Below are 14,298 nucleotides of genomic sequence, written 5' to 3'. Positions count from 1 at the left end.
TAGCTCTGTGCCATGAAAAGCTTTAGCTGCTCATTTCCACATATTAAACCCCTATTAATGGGGCATGACGTTTTTTCCCCCCCTGGCCAGTTGGCAACCTTAGGAGGAAATAACATGTCTTTTAGCATTTTTCAGCAGGGTGCTTTATTGCAGCTTCATAGCATGGGAACTTATCACTGCTTTGAAGAGTAGCTACTTTCCCATAAAAGCACACAGGAGCCCCCCCCTCCCTCAAACAAGCAGGAATAAGGTAAGTGGTCTGTTCTGCTGATTGCATCAGTCTTAAGTTTTGATTTTCCAGGTGTTTGTGCATTTGTTGTGATGCAAACAAATAGTTCCTTGTTAAGTATGGAAACAACTCAGGTACTGCCTGAGGGAACTCAGGTTCCCACAACACAATAAATAGCATCCCTCACAAAAGCATGTGGGGGATGTAGGAACATTAGTTCCAGAATATAGGGCATCTGGGAGTGTGAGACCGGGAGTTAGCAATCACTAGCTCTGAGCTGCACCACCAGTGAGACAGCGAGGGACAAGTGATACAGCTTTATTTCTTGTAGGGGAGCCATGGGGGAAAGGAAAGTCCTTGGAGGCCATCTGGACTATCTACTCGCCATTGGATAATTATTCCCCATTGTCCCTTCCCTTGTCCTTTATCACGGCTGATTGTAAGCATCTTAAGTGATAAAGCTCCTGGTTTTCCTTGGGGAGCCCTGCAGCTCATCTGTTTTGCTGTCAAGACTGCTTCTTGATACTAAAAATTCTCGGTCTTGATTCTGTCCCATGCTCTCTAGTTTAATGTACCTTGGAGCTTAGCCTCTCACTCAAATAATTTGTCTTTCTCCTTTGAGTTTACTCTCTGAAAAGGTTGACTGGTTTGGAGGTGCCCAAGTGTTATTGTCCACTCTGCAGGGAACATTCCCAGGATCCCTCTCTACAGACTGGTTAATCCTTAGGTTTTTATTAGTTGGGCTTTTCTGCTATTAAAGCATTGTCCATTGTTTTGATGCCTCCTGATTGGGTGTGTGTGTGTTTCTTGCTATTCATTTAGCTTATCTATAGCCTGCCTTTCTGCTTGACTGTCCCAACATTGCTGGGAGGGACTATTTTCTAAGTCAGACATCCCATATGACTATACTGATGAGTGGCTTGCCATTTAAAATGTGCTGTATTTTGAACGGTTTTTCATCTATGTGGTGTTGCCGGCATTCAACAGGGTTATGGATCCAGTAGCTGCTGCTGCTGGCCCAGGCTCATAATTTGCTGGTTTGCTTGGATTAAGGGTCTCCCAGGGTTTTCAAGGGCATCATTTTTTGCATCATTTAAAACCAGCTACATTTGACATGCATATGATGATGTTGTGCCTCTGCAGTCAGTGGCAGTTATCCGCTGGCACCATTTGTTAGACATCATTGTATGCTTGGAACTTCCTCGATCAGACTGCAGTTGTTTGGCATCAGTGGGAGAATGTGCAAAGTATTCATGATCCAAGCTAGAATGTTCATTTAAATGAACTTGTTCATTTTCAGGAGTCCGGGCAGGTAAAGAGGGATGAGGTAGACTAAAGACAAGCTGTGCCATCCCCAAATCCATGTGGATTTGAGACAACTAAGGAAACATGTCTTGTTTAAGTTAAATTTCCCCCCCTGTGAGGTGAGTTGGGCACAAAGTGGATTGGGAAAGAAACTAGGGATGTGCAAAAAAAAAAAAAAAATCGGTAGTACACAGATTCGGAAATATAAGGGGGAAAAAATATGGAATCCCGTATATTTTTGAATTCCGTAGTCAGAATAGCCGCATATACGGTAGATGCGCGGCTATTTCCGAATATACGGCCCCATTATACCCTATGGGCCATTGAAATCAATGGCAAATAGGGTATATTTGAAGCCGCGTGGAGGGGAGGAGGTTTGAGGGAGAGCCCCCAAATTTTTAGGGGACCTGCAGGGGACTCTCCCCTACAAACCCCCCAAGTCCCAAAAAGATTGGGCCAGGGGGTCCAATTCCTGTGGCACCCAAAGCCAAACCTAACTTCACACCAGAAAATCTCTATAGGACCCAAATGCACTATATACATCTATCTACTCTATGAACCCTGCCACACAAAACACAATCTGCTTAAGGTCTGCTCTGCAGACCTGGCTGCAGCAAACCCAGATGCCAGCTCTCCAGCCCTGCCCCAAGGAACGCGGGGAGAGCTGGCCAAGCACAACAAGCCTGCTGGTTCTGGGTCTCTCACCCAGGTGCCAGCTTCCCTGCCACAGAACACACAATCTAAAGATGCCAGCTCTCCAGCCCTGCCCCAAACAACATGGGGAGAGCTGGCCAAGCACAACAAGCCTGCTGGTTCTGGGTCTCTCACCCAGGTGCCAGCTTCCCCTCCCCCCCTAAAAAAAAAAACAGAACCAGGAAAAGGGACAACAGGAGAAGGCCAAGAAACTCAACTGTTAAAAAAGTGGCCTTTTCACCAATAAGAAACCTCAGGCCAAATCAGTCAACAACACCTCCCCCCCTAAAACCAGAACCAGGAAAAGGGACAACAGGACAGGAGGACGCAAAACCTGCAGCAATAGAGAATAGATCTAAACAGAAGGCCAACACAAACTCAACTGTTAAAAAAGTGGCCTTTTAAACAATGAAAATTAGGCCAAACAGCACCCCTCCCCCCGAACCAGAAGAGAAAAGGAACAACAGCAGCACAACACAGCAGCAACAAATCAAACACAGAATCCTTTTAAAACAGTAAAAAACTTAACTTTTAACAATACAGGAACTCTACCAACCCCTCCCCCCAAAAAAACCCCTTCACCCTAACCCCAAGAAATCCAAGCCACCCAAATCAGGAAAAGTAAAAGGACACTGCACTTTTAAGAGTCCTCTCACTAAAGTAAGATATGGACAAATTGGCAAACCCACCCCCCACCCCAGGCCCCCTCCCCTAGCAGAACCCCCTAACCCCAAATATTTATTTATTTATTACTTTCAATTTATATCCCGCCCTCTCTGCAAGCGGACTCAAATAAGCTACCCACCACCCAAATCTGGATAAGTAAAGGGACTCTGAGTCTTAAAATGTCCTTTTACCAACTAAAATAAAAACAAGAACCGCAAGAATGTCTTACCTTAGACGTCTTCTCTACTCCAGGCAAGTCTGGTAAGGCTGAGAGACAGCAGCAGCAGCTGAGGCCAAGGGCCAGCACAGCACAATCTCTCTCTCACACCAACACACACCAACACAGCAGCAATGGAGGAGTCCAGCTAGGCAGACTCCTTAAAAAGGTTCTCTGGCCCTACAGAGAGCAGTTTCAAAAAATAGCACTGCTCTGTGATTGGTCAGACAACAGTGCTTACTTGGATACTTGGATACCCAAGTAAGCAAAAGATCAAAAGAACAACAATGTTGCTGATGGCTGGGGGATCAGCTACACAACAGCCCTGCAAAGCATGCATTTGCAATGCATTTTGCAAATGCATGCTTTGGATTGGCTGCTGGGGCTCCTCTTCCCCCTCCCCACCCCCGATCCCAGGGAGGCTATGGGAGAGGTGGGAAAAGGCTACCAAAGGTGGAAAAGGAGGCAAGCAGCTCCCCTGAGGCTGCAGAAGCCCCTTTCCTGCCTTTTCCATGGATTTCCATATACTTCTGAATATCTATACAGAAGTATACGGGGAGCCATACTCGGCTCCCGCATAATGGGCCCCAATTGGATTCGGCTGTATGCGATTTTGTATACAGCCGAATCAGGGGTGATTCCGCGGTAGATTCGGTTTGGCTGAACCAAATGCACACCCCTAGAAGAGACCAGAGATAGATACAGGGAAGCAATGTGAGAATATTATGCACAGGACATTTGCAATACAATTTCAATGACGGATAAAAAGTCAACATTTTTTCCAAGTGTTTTGAGGGTGTTTGCTTCAGTTCACAACCCAACTGCAATCCGAGCAGAGGATTGTTCACTCATTACTAATTTACATGCACATCTCCAAGCAGTTTACATCTTCAAGCAGTTTACATCCAAGCAATTTACATCTCACATCTCCAAGCAGTGAGAAATTTCAAGGCCAAGATTCAGAATTTATTTTCCTTTGGATAAAAAAAAGCACTGGGAGACAACAGTCTCTTTGCAATATTTGCTTTACTTACAAATGTACAAGCAGAACATGGGTGGAGGCAACCAGACACTTCTATAGTGCAGCAGATCTGCTGCCCAGCCTCAGATCTCCAGAGAGAGAGAGAGAGAGAGAGCGAGCTTGAACCTCCAGAATAAACAAGAATCTTGCAGCACCTTGCATGGAAACAAGTTTTTTTTTTAATTTCAGTTTAAGCTTTCATGGGCTATAGGTTTCTTTGTCAGATATATGCAACATACTAAGAAGATTTGGTTTTTATACCCTGCTTTTCTCTACCCTGAGGAGTCTCAAAGAGGCTTACAATCTCCTCCCCTTCTTTTCCCCACAACAAACACCTTATGAGGTAGGTGAGGCTGAGAGAGTTCTGAGAGAACTGGGACTGGTCCAAGGTCACTCAGCAAGCTTAATGTGGAGGAGTGGGGAATCACTGCTCTTAAACACTATCTCACACTGGCACTCTAACACAGTTTTCAGGAATACTAACACAGCTGTCTTTAGCCAACATGCTAAAAATGCACTCCATTGGCTGCCCATCAGTTACCAGGTTCAAATCCAAATATTGACTAATATATACAAATACAGACATTCATGTCTATGGGACTACATCTCCCCCTATGCTCTACCATGACAGCTTCTCTCATTTGAGCAGGGCCTTCTGCAGGGGCCAACATACAAATGGCACCATGTACAAGTTCAATAACTGCCTGTACACATACATTCTCTGTTGCAGAAGTTATGGAATGACCTGCTGGATGAGTTAGGGAAGGCTCCTGGCTTTCTGCAAACTACACAAAACTGAATTATTATTTAGGAGGGCTTTTTCACACAGGTAACAGGGCCTGTATTGTATACCAAAATTGTTAGAAATATGATTTGGTAAAGGGATAGGAACTATGGACTGTACTACTCTGTGCTCTCTGTTGCTGTAAGTGTGCACCTAATATGTGATTCTGCATTAACATACCATGTTTAAATCCTTATGCTAGATTTCAAATTTCCGCTTGTTTTCAGATTTCTGAAATCCAAACCCTATTGATTTTCCCATCCTGTTGACTTGACTTACACTGTGTAACCCTTGCGTCTTAGTGGGGAAGATGGACTAAAAATACAGAAATACACATGTAAGATACATAAGAACATAAGAATATAAGAGAAGCCATGTTGGATCAGGCCTATGGCCCATCCAGTCCAACGCTCTGTGTCACACAGTGACCAAAAAAAAACCACACCAGGTGCCATCAGGAGGTCCACCAGTGGGACCAGGACACTAGAAGCACTCCCACTGTCCCCCCCCCCCCCAGCATGCAGAGCATCGCTGCCCCAGCATGCAGAGCATCGCTGCCCCAGACAGAGAGTTCCACCAATACCCTGTGGCTAATAGCCACTGATGGACCTCTGCTCCATACACTTTTCTTTGTCTTCATTTAAATGAACAAAAGTCCCCAACGTACTCTTTAGAACACAGACCTGAGATCCCCACCTTTGTAGGTTTCCCATTCAAGGAAATAGACTCCATTACAGGGTACCTTTGGTTCTTTTCTGTGAAATCCCTAGCTCCTGCCAGATTTACTATTAGGCAGTAGATGCAGTGAAAACCTGTTCAAAGTATTCAAGACAGGGCAAACTCATAGCAATATTTATCCAATTGTATCTATTAAGTACTATTCTCCTTGAAAATGTTTGTTGCAGAGGTCAATTTCACATGTAAAACTTAAAGTGAGTTTTTGAAAGAAATCCTGTTCTAACACCGGTGTAAAACTTGCAAATGATTTTGGTGTGCATATTTGATTTTTCTTCTCAATACTCTTCCACATGAGCAACATTCTTAGGTGAAATGCCAAAAGCAAGATTAATTTAAATGGACTTGACAGGATATTTCAGTGTGACAAATCTGAATCATTTCCCTGGGTGCTTCCACATGGGGAGGGATGGTGGCTCAGTGGTAGAGCATCTGTTTGGGAAGCAGAAGGTCCCAGGTTCAATCCCTGGCATCTCCAAAAAGGGTCCAGGCAAATAGGTGTGAAAAACCTCAGCTTGAGACCCTGGAGAGCTGCTGCCAGTCTGAGAAGACAAGACTGACTTTGATGGACCAAAGGTCTGATTCAGTATAAGGCAGCTTCATATGTTCATATGTTCATTAGGGAGTTTTACAGTCCGACTCCTCGTCATGTTGCTGGCATGATATTTTCCCCATTTACACCTGCAACATGGATTCCACATGGCACAGTGCAATCCAATGTTAACTGTGTTTTCCCTTTCACACAAGGTGTACATTATCATCACCCCCAACCTCTGTTGCTGTCCCTCTCCTCAGTCATGAATCTCCGCCCTCTTCTGAATGAACAAAGTCCCCTCTCCCAAGTTCAAGGCTAACCCCTCCCCTGCAAATTACTTATAGGGCATGGAAATACACATAAAACTGTGATTTTGAGTTATCACAGTTGAGCAATGGAACAACAGCATTATGACATTATAGGACTAAATAAAATAAAATAGTAGGTAGGAGGGGGTATTCCTTTAAACTGAAGGCATAATTTCTATTTGGGAGCCTTTCCTTGGGAATCTCCTGCTCTTCTTTATTCCTTTTTTTTGTTTGGTATTTTTGTATTCCACACCTGGAAAGTCATCGCAACATCTAATGACTGACCCCTACTGGAGACATGGAGGATATTCAGAGCGGCGGCTTAATAAAGCTTGCTACCACCTCCTGCTTCTGGTATTTCAAGGAGGTCTCCCATCCTAGCACTTGCCAGAGTCAGCCCTGCTTAGCATTCAAGATCTGATGGGCTATCCAGACCAGGGCCTGTGTCTCTTTATTCTTAATGCCAAGATGCACACATTGTGACATACATAGTGCAATTGTGGTGTTTTGCATTTCTTTAAAAAACAAAGACAACAGCATAATGAGAAAAGCCTAAATATAACTGCCCTTTTCCTCTGCAGTTTTGACTAATCAGTGAAGCTAAAATTAATAATAATAATAATAATAATAATAATAATAATAATAATAATAATAATAATAATAATAATAATAATAATAATAATAATAATAATAGCTAGAGGAAGTAGGGAGGAAGAGTTCCTTTTTATTGAAAGCAAAGATAGGCCTTCCATTCTGGACACATTGAAAAGAATGCCCCAGCAATGCTATGCAGGAAAAATTGGTTGCCTTCAGACTTTTTTTTACAAATGTTTCTTATATAGAAAAAAATGGGCTGCCCACATTTGGGACATGAATGCAGGATAATGCAAGGCTTGCAAGGCAAAGATGTTCTGCCAGGCATTCCATTGAGGACAGCAACGGTTCCATCCTGGCACTCCCACTCCCTCCTGTAAGATAGTGTCGCTACTGGCTTTTTGCACCATCTCTACACTTGTTTGCTACTGGCTTTTAACCTGTTTTTGGGTGATGTTGTACACTGCTCTGAGCCTGGCTTGCTGGGTGTGGGGGGATTTTGAAAAAAAATCTAAATAAGTAAATAATATCAGGTGGAAATGGGGGGGGGGGGACAATACAAGTTGGGTGGCTGAAATACGGAAAATCCTGCACATGAAAGCAGCCCTATCAGTTTAGTTTTGCTATGTAGACATTACAGGCAAAGAAACCTGGAAATTAGAATTTGCTGAGGGTGCTGATATTTCTCTGTTGCAGATCCCTGGCTCCTTTCACAGTGCTGTAGGATTCTCTAGAGAGAAAGAATGATTGTTAAAGTAGTATAAGTCTATGGTCCAGAGATGCTCCTTCCTGAAACACAGAAAAATATCATGGCTGCTCATGAGTCTCATCTCTGCAAGCAGTGAGAAAGTTTAGGGCTAAGGTAAAGTGTCTATTTCCTTTGGATGAGAGAGCAGTGGGGGAGTTCCAGCATCTCTGCAAAATTTGCTTTATTTACAAATGTACAATCACAACATACTCTATTTTGTTTGTGATTTTAAGGAGCTGAAGTCTTGGCTCTCATGTGTTTATTCTCCTTTTGTATCAAGACAAAATGGAGTACTTCCTGGTTGGGAACTAACCACAATTGCTCTTGTACTACAAACCAGACACTAAACCATAATTTAGCCAAATTTGGATATCACAACTGCATTTAGATCTGAACCAGGAAGTCTTCAATCATGGCTCCAAGAAAAGGAAGGAGGGGAGACAACAAGCATGTCCAAAGACTTTTTCTCATCACAAGCAAGCAGGAGTTTGTTCATGACATCTGAATGCAGCCATTGAATGAGGTTAGTGAATCCATCTGGTCTACACTGGCTGGCAGCAACTCTGTGGTATTCTTTTTTTGGCAGAAATGGAAGCCCAGAGTTCTCTAATAAAGTTCTTTGTTGCACACACATTTTGAACTGGACTCCTGAGGTTCTGTGGAGAAAAGGGGTAGCTCAACAGCATGTTTTCGGATCAGTTATAATCCATCCTTCCTGGGATGTAGGTTCTGATCAGTTTATGGAAGAAGTGTTTTTGCAGCTTGAAAAAAAAGGGGGCAGCCTCTACTCTTGTTAAATGCCGTTACATGTAATGAATATTGAAGTGAGAAAAATAATACCATCTTCCTCCAGATGCTGGGACTGTACACAAAAAGGAGAAAACTAAGTTGAGTGTGAGATGCAGCCATGCGTACTTTCCAACATTTTGCAGATGAAAATCGGGATGCTTGTGTATTTAACACCTCTTCTCGCACCAAATATCACTCCTTCTCTGTCTGCTGCATTCACTTACTCTGCAACAGCCTATTCTCCACCAACTTCTGAAACCGGATATATCAATAAATGGACCAACATGGCTTCCTTTTTGTTTTAATATGAGGTTTTATCTTACAGTGGATCTAACTGTATTTATAGAATGCGTTTGAGATGCATCTGTTCATAAAGGTACTCTCTGGATTAGCAGTTGTGAGGGTTGGGAGTGGACGTTTCATGTCCATGTGCTTGCATCTGTGCACATCTGTGTTCAACAAGTACAAAAAAGAGTCAGCGTGATGTAGTAGTAGAAGAAGATATTGGATTTATATCCCACCCTTCACTACCCGAAGAAGTCTCGGAGTGGCTTACAATCTCCTTCCCCTTCCCCTCTCCACAACAGACACTCAGTGAGGTAAATGGAGCTGAGGGAGCTCCAATAGAAACTGCCCTTGAGAGGAACAGCTCTGCAAGAACTTGTGATTCACTCAAGGTCACATCAGCAGCTGCAAGTGAAGGAGTAGGGAATCAAACCCAGTTCTCCCAGATAAGAGTCAGCATACTTAACCACTACACCAAACTGACTTCTAGGGAGCTTTTAGACTTGATTTGATCCAAAACCCACGTATTTGTATTTTTTGTGGTCCATAGTATCTGTAAAACTCACAATACCACATTTCAAATGAATCAACTTTTCCCTCTCAGCTTTCTTCATAGTCCATCTGCCATACCTATACATAATAATGGGGAATACTATGGTGTAAATTATCATGATCTTGGTTACCAGCAACACATCCTTCTGATTTCTTGGTTATAGTCTCCCTTTTGGTTGATGATAGAGCCAAGGGACAGAAAATTTTGAACACTTTCAATTCCTGAACATCACTCAAAAGACTCTTCTTGGAAGGAATCTGTCAGACTTTCATCTCTTCTGTATAGTTCTTCAGTGCACTGTTCCAAAAGAATTGCAACACTTGATGGGTAACTGATGAAACTCTTTAAATTGCTAAAGACAGATCATTTCAGCATCTTTGTTTTGTCCTGTTCACATGTCTAACAGTACTTTAAATCTCCCTTTGATATCCCGGATCTTGTGGATCTTGTTCTTTTTTGTTGCTCTCTTCTATGTGCTAGTAACTGAATACTGCATTTAGATTTCTGATTCTATATCTGTCTCCTTTTAATTTTGCTTCTCATCTGTCTTTAGCAGTTTTAAGCGTTTCATCAGTTAACCAACAAGGCTTTTATTTCTTTTGGTTATAGGATTATTATTTACACAATTTTCATTGAAAATCTCTGGCTTCAACCTTTAGTTCTTCCAGTTCATGTTCATATGAACTTAGTAGTGCAAATCTGTTCTTTACAGTGCAACCCTAAGAACATTTTCTTGGGAGTAAGCCCCATTCAGTAGATTTGAGTAGGATTCTGAGTAGATCTGCTTAAGTTGGAACTATTACATCGTCTTTAAACTCCTCTGGAATGTTGTTTCGATTGTATTTTTAAACTATGAATGTTTTGGTGCTTTTCCTCAGATTTGTTCTAATTTTCAATGTCAACTATTCATGGTCTGGACCACAGTCAGCTCCTGGTCTTGTTTTAGCAGAGAGACTGGAGATTCTCCATCTTCTACTTCCAGAGGCAAACTAGGAATTAAAATAGGGCAAAATAGGGATAAAATGAAATTTTGTCAGGGGAAGATTCCAGAAGAGGAGTGCCTAAGAGCCAAACATCCTGGAATGCCAGGAGATGCATGAATACACATCTCCTGGTATTTTTTTTTCTTTGAATAGTAGAAGCACAAAGGATTGTTTTGACTTGAGACCATGGCATGAGGGGAAGGAAAGTCCCTGTGTGTCACTTTCCTGATCTGAAATATTCCTGCGAAGCAGCTGTTTGTGCCATGGGGAAAACACAGCAGTTATCTCTGTGATAAGGTATGCTGTATATTGTATTTTTTACCGAAACACACACTCATACTGCTGAATGCAACACTCCTTTCGACACCAGGATTGCTTACATATTAATCTTTCCTTGTAGGATCATTGTTTCTTTTCTACCAACAGATTGACTGGAATGGATTTGTCCATTTTCTGGCTACCCAACACACAGGAAATCACTCCACTCTCCTTGTTAGCGAGCAGACTCCAGATAATTTAGCAAGGAAATATAAATGTATATAAAGTTCCTAAAGAGTGCTGACAACACAATAACATCTTACGATTTAAAAATCATTTAAAAATGCACATTGGCCATAGTGATGATATATGCAAAGCTTGAAGATGTTTGAACTCTCAACAAGTTACAGTTTTTCTTTTTCTTTTTTTTATAATAATGACTGATTTCCACTTTAAAGGTTGCTTAGGTGGTTTATTTCCAAAAGCAATGTAAATTGTGAGTGAATATTGACGACAGCACATGCCCAATAAATCTCTTGGCTCTCACAAAATTCCATCATCTCACAAGAGTTCTGGTGCCCCTGTGGTTGTTTTAGCAACTGCATCAAATAATGAGGAATCTGCATTGAATTCTACCATGTTGTTTCAGGACCTCAATGGAGAGATTAATGCCCTTGCATGACTAATGCTAGGTAGGGGTGAGGAAATTCTGGTAATGCCACAGAATGCAGATGGCATCCCATCTGATGATATTGCTAAAGAAACAAAAAATGGAACCCAAGCTCTTGCAAGAGATTGGGGAGATCTACTGCACATGTGTTGTCATTAGCAATGGGCACAGACCAAGAAAGCCTGGTTCAGGGTTCACAAACTGGGCAGCCCTGAACCAACCAACCCCCCCCTCCCTCCGCCCGAGCAAAGCTTGCTTGAACTGAACCAGTTTGGGTTCCCCCTGGTGATGCACACATGTCACTTCTGGGTAGCGTTGAGCACCACCCCTGATGCACCCACATTACCTGGAAGTGATGTGAGCATGTTGGGCAATCACTTCTGGAAAACACCGGCACACTGGGGGTGGTGTCTGATACTGCCTGGAAATGGCATCCACCTAAACTAAACAGAAATTCAGTGAGTGTTTGTGGAAGGCTCCTTCCTCAAACCTCAGTCCAGAGTTTGCAAACCAGCCAAAATTCGGACCAAACTTTTCCTTGGGTTTGGGTCAATGCCCATCCCTAGTTGTCATCAATAAGACATGCATGGCTTGCTGTGTAACATTGAAAGAGGGATGGGAAGCATATCAGGGCACACGCTCCTGTTTCCATGTGAAGGTTGAGGGTTAAGAACAGAGAGGAGGAAGAGCATGCAAAGGGAGCAGACCTCATGGCTACTAGCCAAATTGCAAGATGAGCAAAGCCATATTTCCATATAACTATTAAAAATGAAGGTATTTATGAGGGTCTAAACTGTGGAGACTCGTGAGCAAAAATTCTGCTTTGTGAACTACTGGCATTGAAATTGTGAGCTATTTCATAAGTTAGTTTGCTCTGGGGTCATTTTTCCTGAGCTAAGCCAAAAATTTGTGAGTCAGAGGCTAAGAAATCTGTAAGCTAGCTCACAGTAACTCAGCTTAGAGGGAATACTGAGATCTACACTCAAGGATTTCCCCCAAAACAAGAGGTATAGGCTGAACCAGCTTTTCTCAATGTGAAAAACTCAGCCACAGGAAACCTTGATAACTGAGTGAATTATGATTGCCTATTCTTGATTGGTTCTTGAGAGATAACTCATTGGTTATATTAAAATATCATGTGCTACTTAAATGTGGAAATTTGGAACAGTTGGGTTCAGATATTGGGCGGGGGGGGAGTGTCTTGACTTTAAGAAATCCCTAAGGATCTTGAGCACAGACCTGGAAACCAGGCAGAGCCAACATATTACTAATTATACCACCAGGTTGCAGGTTCAGACAGCTTGGCTTATGTATCTTCCAGAATTGCTGCCCAGACATGTCTGTGAGACCTGCCAACCTGGCATCCATTTTTGTGTATATTTTGAGCAAACAGCATGGCACACAAGATATTGGTGGCTATTAAATTGTAGCGTCTTGTGCTGAAATAAAGCACCGCGCGGCCCTGCAGCAGAGGTGACCAGGGGAAGTCCCCAGGTCGCCCAGCGCAGCGCATGAAAGGACCCCGCCAATCAAGATCTGTGGTGGGAAGTTTGACTGGCCAGGATTGGACTGGCCAGTCAGTGGGCTGTTCCGGGATAAAGTGTATATAAAGCAGGTCCCGGCCTGCGTTCCCCACTCCTGTGATGTACCATCCAATAAAGCATGTTGCCTTCAGCACGTCTCGTCTCTGAGTACATTACACTGGCGACGAGGATGGGATCTGGCTAGGAAGGCGCAGAACCGCAAGAAACGGTGACGCCTGCCGCTGCGATGGCAAACTCTAGTGTAATGACGGGCCATCTTGCTGAGTTCAACCTAGATCACCCCGAGAGGTGGGAGACCTATACCGAGCGGGTCGAATGCTACCTGCGGGCCAACATGATCACGGACGACAACCGAATGAGGGATGTCCTGTTGAGCGTCTGTGGAGAGGCAACCTTCGAGATTGCCCGAGGTCTCTCTGCCCCAGCGAAGCTCACCGAGAGGACATACGGAGAGGTCCTCACAGGGCATTTCTCACCCCAACTGTCCATCGTTGCCCGCAGATTCCTCTTCCACAAGAGGGATCAGAAGCCCGGGGAAATGGCTGCAGTCTACCTGGCCGCTCTCTGCCAGATCGCAGGGAACTGGGAGTTCGACAAACAGGAGGAGGCCCTGAGGGACCGATTCGTCTGGGGCCTCCGAGATGAAAGGCTGCAACAGAAGCTTTTCGCCAAGGAAGAGCTCACCCTCCAACAAGCCTTCAACGAGGCGACGGCCTTCGAGAGGGCCACAAAAGCATACAGCCACCCACGTGGAGAGGCAGTCCACCATGAAGAGGCTTTCCAGCTCCGGCAGCCACAAGGAGCAGAACCAAGAGCCCCCACGAGGCAGCGAGTGATGGAGAGACCCTCCACCATCAAGTGCGCCAGCTGCGGCGACCCCCACGAGAGGAGGGACTGTCCTTACCGCAACATGGACTGCCGCAGTTGTGGGAAGATAGGCCACATCGCTTGGGCTTGCCGGGCCAAGAACAGCCGTCGGCGACCGTCAGCGCATCATGACTCCACCGAGGCTCACACGACGGTGTCAACCAGCCTGCAGGTATTGAACTTGCCCCTCTCCGCCCCCGACAAGGTCAAATTGACGGTCCTCATCGAGGGCAACCCATGCCTCATGGAAGTGGACTCGGGTTCCTCCATTTCCATAATTTTGGAGGAAACCCTGAAGAAACTGTGCCCCGCCTCCGCCTCCAACTGAGGCCGGCCGACTTTGTTTTGAGGGACTTCCAAAAAAACCCTATACACATTGTGAGCTGGGCCCGGGTACGGGTGGAGAGAGGGAAATTCAGGGGTCCTCTGGACATTCTGGTGGTCAAGCGCCAGCTCACCACCTTACTGGGGCTGGCCTGGTTCCAACCACTAGGGATCCAGCTAGTGGGGGTAG

The sequence above is a fragment of the Heteronotia binoei genome, chromosome 12 (genome assembly GCF_032191835.1).
Source record: "Heteronotia binoei isolate CCM8104 ecotype False Entrance Well chromosome 12, APGP_CSIRO_Hbin_v1, whole genome shotgun sequence".
Classification (NCBI taxonomy): Eukaryota; Metazoa; Chordata; class Lepidosauria; order Squamata; family Gekkonidae; genus Heteronotia; species Heteronotia binoei.
This window is presented reverse-complemented; position numbering follows the sequence as displayed.